The following is a 7995-nucleotide window of genomic DNA, read 5'->3' on the forward strand; positions in this document are numbered from 1 at the left end:
AAGAGCTAGTGCAAGTACATTATTATAGGTTCTATGCAAACCTCTCAACTCGGTGAGATTTTCATTTACCAAATCCTCAATTTGAGGAGGGTTTTGAGGAGGTAGAGGATCATTTGGTGGACAGTTTTGTGGGGATACTGGATCGTTTGGTGGCGGGTTACGAGGAATATTATTTCTTGCCTCAGTGTCATCATTTTGATCAACCATTCCTATTGAATTGCAAAACGTAATATATATTTAAAAAAATCTAAATTTTAACCATTTTTGTCCAAAAAAAACCTTAGATTCAACTAAAACAAACAAAATCATCCTAAAATATATTAAATTTAGGTCAAAAATGAGTTGGGGAAAAAAAACATACCTGAATATCTGATATCCAATCTCGTATCTAATATCCGATCCATAGTGGTAATACTGGCTCCAAATTCGCGTAAAATGAGGGCCCGCGGGTCTATGATTTTATTTAATCTAATGCATAGGTATCGGATATCCGATACTATATCAGATATCCGATACTATATCGAATATTTGATATTATATCGGATATCCGATATAACATCGGATATCCGATATGGCCCAATAACATATAATGAGTATAATATATATAATATAACATATAACATATAGTATATATTACATTATGTTACATTTTATATATATTTTTATTATATATTATATTATAAGATATTACTTTTTATTATTATATTATATCTTATATATATATTATATTACATTACTATATATTATAATGTATTAAATATTATATTATATTATTATAATATAATACATTGTAATATTATTATTATAGTATAATATTATACGATTCTAATATAATAATATTATTATTATTATATTACAGTATAATAATTATTATAATATAATAGTATGATATTTTATTTAATATAAAATTATTATTATTTAATATAATATTATTATTATATCTTATTATTATTTAATAATAATATTATATTAAATAATAATAATATCATGTAGTAAATATTAATATTAAATAATATATCGTATTAAATAATAATAATAATATTAAATGATATATCATATTATTATATGATAATAATTATTATTATTATATGATAATTATTATTATTATTATTATAATATTAAATAAAAATAATAGTGGCATAATATTATACTCTAATTATAAGATATCCGGTCACATGTTGGATATTCAATTTAAAATCGGATATCCAATATTATCGGATATCCGATAAGGCTCGGCTTTACCTTCCAAGTTTGGTTCCTGGATAGGTGAAAAATAGTCAACGCAGATTTTGAAGTGCTTTTAGGCGTCTTCAAACTCTTTTTTTTCACATCGCCACTTTTTGGCACACCATGACCCTGCACATACCCCAATGTGAAAAACTCTCTCTCTCTCTCTCTCTCTCTCTCTCTCTCTCTCTCTCTCTCTCTCTCTCTCTCTGCCTCTGTATCCCACCCTCTCCAATTTATCTCTCTCTCTCTCTCTCTCTCAGTGATCTTCCTTTTGGTAGGTTTAATATCACTCTCAATAGATTAAGAGTTGGAATCATGCTTGGAGGGACTTAAATTTTTTGAGCTGGAGGAGTTTGCTAGTTCTCAAAGTATTCCATTTACTATTCCTAGTGTCAATATTTGAATCAATGAGGCTAATTTTAACCTTAGGGCCATGGGTTCTCTTGGTTTTTTTGAGGCTGGAGTGAGGGCCATGGTCCAAAAAAACTAGGGGAATCACAGAAGCCAATGGACTGACTAGGAGTGGTAGCTTTTCATCAAGATGGTAGATATACAGGTAATTTATGAACCCCTGGTGGATGAGATAAAAGGTAAATTACCCTCCTCATTTTTCCTCCTACCCTTATAGATATAGTCTTCCATCAAATGCAATAAAATAAATGGAAAAGAAATATGATCTAGATTTCTAAATTGGTTAAGAATGGGAAAATGGTAATAATAGAGTACCTACCCCTACCCCTCCCTATCCCTACCCTCTTCCATCTCACCCCCTCTCTCTCTCTCTCTCTCTCTCTCTCTCTCTCTCTCTCTCTCTCTCTCTCTCTCTCTCTCTCTCTCTCTCTCTCTCTCTCCTCTCCCCCCCCCCCCTATCGATCTTCATTTTGGTGGGTTTAATATCACTCTTCATAGATTTAGAGTTGGAATCATGCTTGGAGGGACTTAAATTTTTCTAGCTGGAGGAGTTCGTTAGTTCTCTAGGCACTCCATTTACTCTTCTTGGTGTCATTATATGAATCAATGAGGATGATTTTAACCTTATGGCCATGGGTTCTTTTGGTTTTTTTGAGGCTGGGTTGAGGGCCATAGTCCAACAAAACTTGGAAAATTATAGAAGCCAATGGATTGACCAGTAATGATAGGTTTTTATCAAGATGGTAGATATATAGTTAATTCATGAATCCCTGGCGGATGAGGTAAAAGGTCTTACCCTCCTCTTTTTTCCTCCTACTCTTATAGATATAGTCTTCTATTGAATGCAATAAAATAAATGGAAAAGAAATATGATCTAGGTTTCTAAAGTGGTTAAGAATGGGGAAATTGTAATAATAGAGTACTTGAAACCCTACCCTACCCTCTCATATCCACCTTATCTTTGACACTAAGATGATTTGCAATCCTAGCTCTATGATACCTCAGTGCTTGGTATAGTGAGTTAGAGGCAAATAAATCCTACTTTAGGCAACTTCTATATTGAAGAAACTTCCTCTCTTTAATTTAGATGTTAGCATAAGTAAACTTCCTCTCTTTAATTTGCGTGTTAGCATATGTCAAATACTAACATCTCCAATGTGTAGAAGATATGAGAGTGTTGATCATATAATTAAATGTCTTTTGCTAAAAGAAGTTTTTTGTCTTGGATGAGTGATTGGATTTCAAATTAGAATGACTAAATTTCATATATTATTATGGGTTGCATTATCTTTGTAAAGGTTATAGCTTTTTTTGATATGAAACTATCAATGATTGAAAATGTGCTTAGCAATCATGGGAAGTGTGAGTGGTTACTACTCACATAATTCTATATGCCATATCCTTGTTGTAAGGAAAAAGGGTCCATACTAATATAAGAGATTTGGACAAGAAAACTGGGGCCATGTTGAGGCTTTTCAACTAGGAAACATGGGGTTGGCATACCAGTTTTTTCCCTCTTTGAAAAACTCTAATAAAACTCTTAATCAGGTTTCAAGTCACCAATATAGTTTGATGGACCATCTTAACTAGAGTACTTTTTCAATTGTCTTTTTTCTCATGCATCATCTTTAGTCTTTAAGATTCAATAATTAAGCATGTTGCATAAGTAAGCATCATTATTTGGATCAATCTACTGTAATAAGTGTGTTATCCACAAAAGGAAGATCTATTGTAATAAGTATGTTAAGCACAAAATAAAGATCAATTAGATTCATTATTTATTATCTTCAATACTAAAAATCAATGGAGAACTAAAAATGATAAAATGTGTTCTAATAAATCAACGGAGAACTAAAAATGATAGAATTTGTTTGATAAATCATACCAACCAATTCCTAGGTCATAGCAGGGAGAATTATCTAAAATTGGTTTGATAAAACAAAAGATGTTTGCACCATTAGTCATCTTACATAAATTTTTACATTCACTTGAGCATCTGTAGTTGTGGATTCAAGGATTTGAATCCTCCGTAAGGATTTCAATGTAAGAAAGGTGAATAGTTCTATTTACTTTGTTTATTTATATTGCAACTACAAACCAATTTTAAGGTTAATTCCAAACTGGGGTTTTTGACCAAGGAAAACCCCCCATCCAAATAAAAAAACCATTTTTCTTGCAAATACAGGCATGGAACAGTGAATTAAAGTGTAGATTTGATACTATTTTCTTCAAACTTGTAGGACTCATGAACAAAAATTTCATCAGAGTAGTGTAGGTCAAAGTCAACTTTTTGGGGCACAATTGTGTACTAGGGTAAGATTGTGCCCCTCTATTTTGGTCAAGGTCAACTTGCATTTAAAAGGACAAATTTTTTCTTTGTTTTCTCTATTTCGACATTTCTATTCTAGAATAGGTTGTAGAATTTCCAAAAACTAAACACGGAAATCAACATTTTCTAGATTTATCCCACTTTAATGTGAGTATTTGTCTTCTATTCATTTCAAATTTCAAGTACTTACCTTTCCATAACCAAGATTAACCATTTTCTTGTGGTTAATCAATTTGGATCATTCCTTTTGGGAACTCAGGTTGAGGATATATCTTATATTCTTTCTATTCATTTTGTTGAACTTGACATGCTTATCCTCTTTTCTTTTGTGGAATAAGATTCCCTATTGTGTTTTGTAGTGCTATATTTCATTTCATATTTGTTAGGTCTTTTCTTGCATTAAGATTAGATTTGTTTTATGCTCTTCCATTTTAAAATTTTAAAATATGTAAAAGTTGCAAAATCTATTTCAAACTACAAAAAATATTTTCTTAGATTAGTTCATTTGCATTGCATTTGTTTATGAGATTTAATACTTCTACTCCTACTTCTACTCTTCTAGTTAAATGAAGTTGTACACTTATGGGTATCTTTGAACCTGAGTCTTCTTCCCCTTTCCTTAGTGTCCTAGATGATAATATGATTCTTCTTGATTCTAATCCTATTATGGAGCAAAACTCTTCTCACTCATCTCATGACGAGGATGATTCTTTAAGATTTCCTCTTGAATAATTCCAAAAAATTTCAAATGAAGTTGATAAAATGGGTAGTTGGCTTCTTCAAGAAAACCATAATCAAGATTCTATTCAAGCTATAGAGGCTCCTAAAAAATATCTTAATGACAGTGATCAACGTGTTGATCTCTTGCATGGTATTACTCACCTTTTGCGTTCTAATGTTAAACCTTTAGCTCAAGAAGCTCAAGATTTAGGGTTGTTTCCTCCTATCACTAGTGTAGAACCTTCTTCTATTCCTTTCCCTTGTGTTCCTACCTATACTCATTCTTTGGTGAGTACGATGGTTCCCTCTATGAGTATTTCTCTTATGTCCCTTCCTATATCACAACCTTCATATCATAATGTTCATTTTATTTATTCCAATAGTATACCAAATGTAGTTCCTAATGTTCCTCCACTTGTGTCATCTATTCCTGTAGCTTCATATGCTTTACCTAGCGTTTCTAATGTTGTTGGTTCTCCTATTTCTTCTAATGATTCAATAATTATCAGTTTGGTTGAAACCATGTCATCTTTACACCAACAACTTGCCACTTAAACTCAAAACAAGTTTAGTATTTCTATTTGTGACATGGGGAGTCCTTGGTCTTAAGATATCATTTGTACTCCCATTCCTCAGCAAGCCGATATGCCTCGTCTTAACAATTACAATGGTAAGGGAGACCATGTTCATCATGTTAAAACATTTCAAATCCTTTGTAGTGATTATGCTCATGATCATAGGATTTTAGCCAAGTTGTTTGGTCAAACATTTTGGGACAAGGATTCACAACGATTTTGTTCATTGACACATTATTATATTAATTCATTTCCTCAACTTGTCAATGATTGTATTCAAAAATTCCAAATCAACATTGCACTACAAGTATCTTTGACTGATTTGATGCATTGTAAACAAAATTCTAAGGAAAATTTTATTGAATTTATTGGTAGATTTATTCATTTACATGCTTAGATTTTCTATACTATTCTTCAAAAATCTTTACCTTCTTTAGATACAACTATCCATGATGTATTAGAACAATTTGTTGCTAATAATGATGTTAAGCTACATGATTCTAATGATTCTATTCATATCTTAGATCCTATTTTGATTAATCTAGATGAAGAAGATACTCTTGATGATGCTAATGATGTGAATAATGAATATGAAACTATTGTCATTGACATTGATCTACCTACTATTCTTTCTTAGGAATTGATACTTAAACCTAGTAATAGTATCGAACATTGTGATTCTCAAGAGGATACTTGTTTGGAACTGGCTATAATTCCTACTGTGTTGGACATAGTCCCTCTTGCTAGTTACCCACCTTCCCTAAATGACATACAATGAGATGGGGAGAGTAGGCAGCATGCATGATTGGCTTGTCCTTTATGGTATACTTTGTGTGTTTTTCTATTGTATCGTGTTTCTCCCATGATGTGTTTGACTAAATGTTGTTAGATTATTTTATATGACCCTTGTTGCTTCATTAGTTCAAGGTGATAAAGGAATCAAACCTATTGTACTATTCCTCTATATGTATCTCTATTCTTCCATGTGTTGTTTCATTTTATGTTGTACTTGTGCTATTGTTCATAACTGCTTCCTTGTGTAATCTACTTGGATCCACGACTTGGTAGCATTGATTCTTTTTGGTCTCCAGGTAATGGTCTAAAAAGATACTTCTTCGTATCTCTTATGTGATCTTTCCTCCTTTGTGATTTTGGTTGTACTTTCTTTGGAAAATGATTTCAATTTATTTGCAATAATATCATACACACACACACACACACACACACACACACACACACACACACATATATATGTATATATATATGCATATATATAAATATATACATATATATATATGCATATATATATATACATATATGTATGTATATATATATATACATGTATATATATATATATATGTATGTATGTATGTATGTATGTATGTATGTATGTATGTATATATATATATATATATATATATATATATATATGTATGTATGTATGTATGTATGTATGTATATATATATATATACATATATATATATATATATATATGTATATATATATATATACATACATACATACATATATATATATATATATATATATATATATGTATGTATGTATGTATGTATGTATATATATATGTATATATATATATACATACATACATACATACATATATATATATATATATATATATATATACATACATACGTACATATATGTATGTATATATATACATACATACATATATGTATATATATGTGTGTGTGTGTGTGTGTGTGTGTGTGTGTGTATATAATCTTATGATCATTCAAGAATTTAAGTGTTCAAGCATCCAATTAATCAAGGAGGTCCATTGTTAGCCATTCAAGGATTCAATCAATATGGAGCCCTCTTGCTGAAGATTTCTCCATCTACATTCATCCAAGCCTTTTTCTATTCAAAGATCCATTCAAGATTTTTGTTGAAGATCTAATGCCATTGATTTGAGACATCTTACATATATTTTTACATTCATTGGAGCATCTGTACTTGTGGATTGAAGGATTTGAATCCTCCATAAGGATTAAAATATAAGCAAGGTGAATAGTTCCATTTACTTTTTTTATTTAGATTGCAATTTCAATTCAATTTCAAGGTTAATTCCAAATTGGGGTTTGACCAAGGTAGACCCCGCATCCAAAAATACAAACCCTTTTTCTTGTAGATATAGATGTGGAACAATGAATTAAAGAGAAAATTTGGATACACTTTTTGTTGAACTTGTGGGATCCATAATTAGAAATTTTGTAGGGGCAGTGCCTATCTTGTGCCTCTTTATTTGTGTCAAGGTCGACCTGCATTCAAAAAGTTTTTTGGGTTTTCTTAATTTTGACATTTCTAGTCTAGAAAAAGTTATGGAATTATCAAAAACCAAACACAAACATCAAAAGTCAGCATTTTCTAGATTTATCCCACTTTAGGGAGAATATTTTTCTTCTATCCATTTTAGATTTCAAGTACTTACCTTTTTATAACCAAGATTATAGAATCTTCTCCTTTCTCCCTATTCTCCATTGCATGATCTATTTGTGCATTGATCACTTTCTTGTGGTTAATCAATTTGGATCATTCCTTTAGGGAACTCAGGTTAAGGATATATCTTATTTTCTTTCTATTAATTTTGGTGAACCTGACATGCTTTCCCTATTTTCTTTTGTGGAATTAGAATCCATATTGTGTTTTGCAGTTTTATATTTCATTTCATATTTATTAGGTGTGTGTGTGTGTGTGTGTGCACACAC

This window comes from Cupressus sempervirens, chromosome 9 (genome assembly GCF_028749045.1).
Source record: "Cupressus sempervirens isolate cs-2001-9-10 chromosome 9, ASM2874904v1, whole genome shotgun sequence".
NCBI lineage: Eukaryota > Viridiplantae > Streptophyta > Pinopsida > Cupressales > Cupressaceae > Cupressus > Cupressus sempervirens.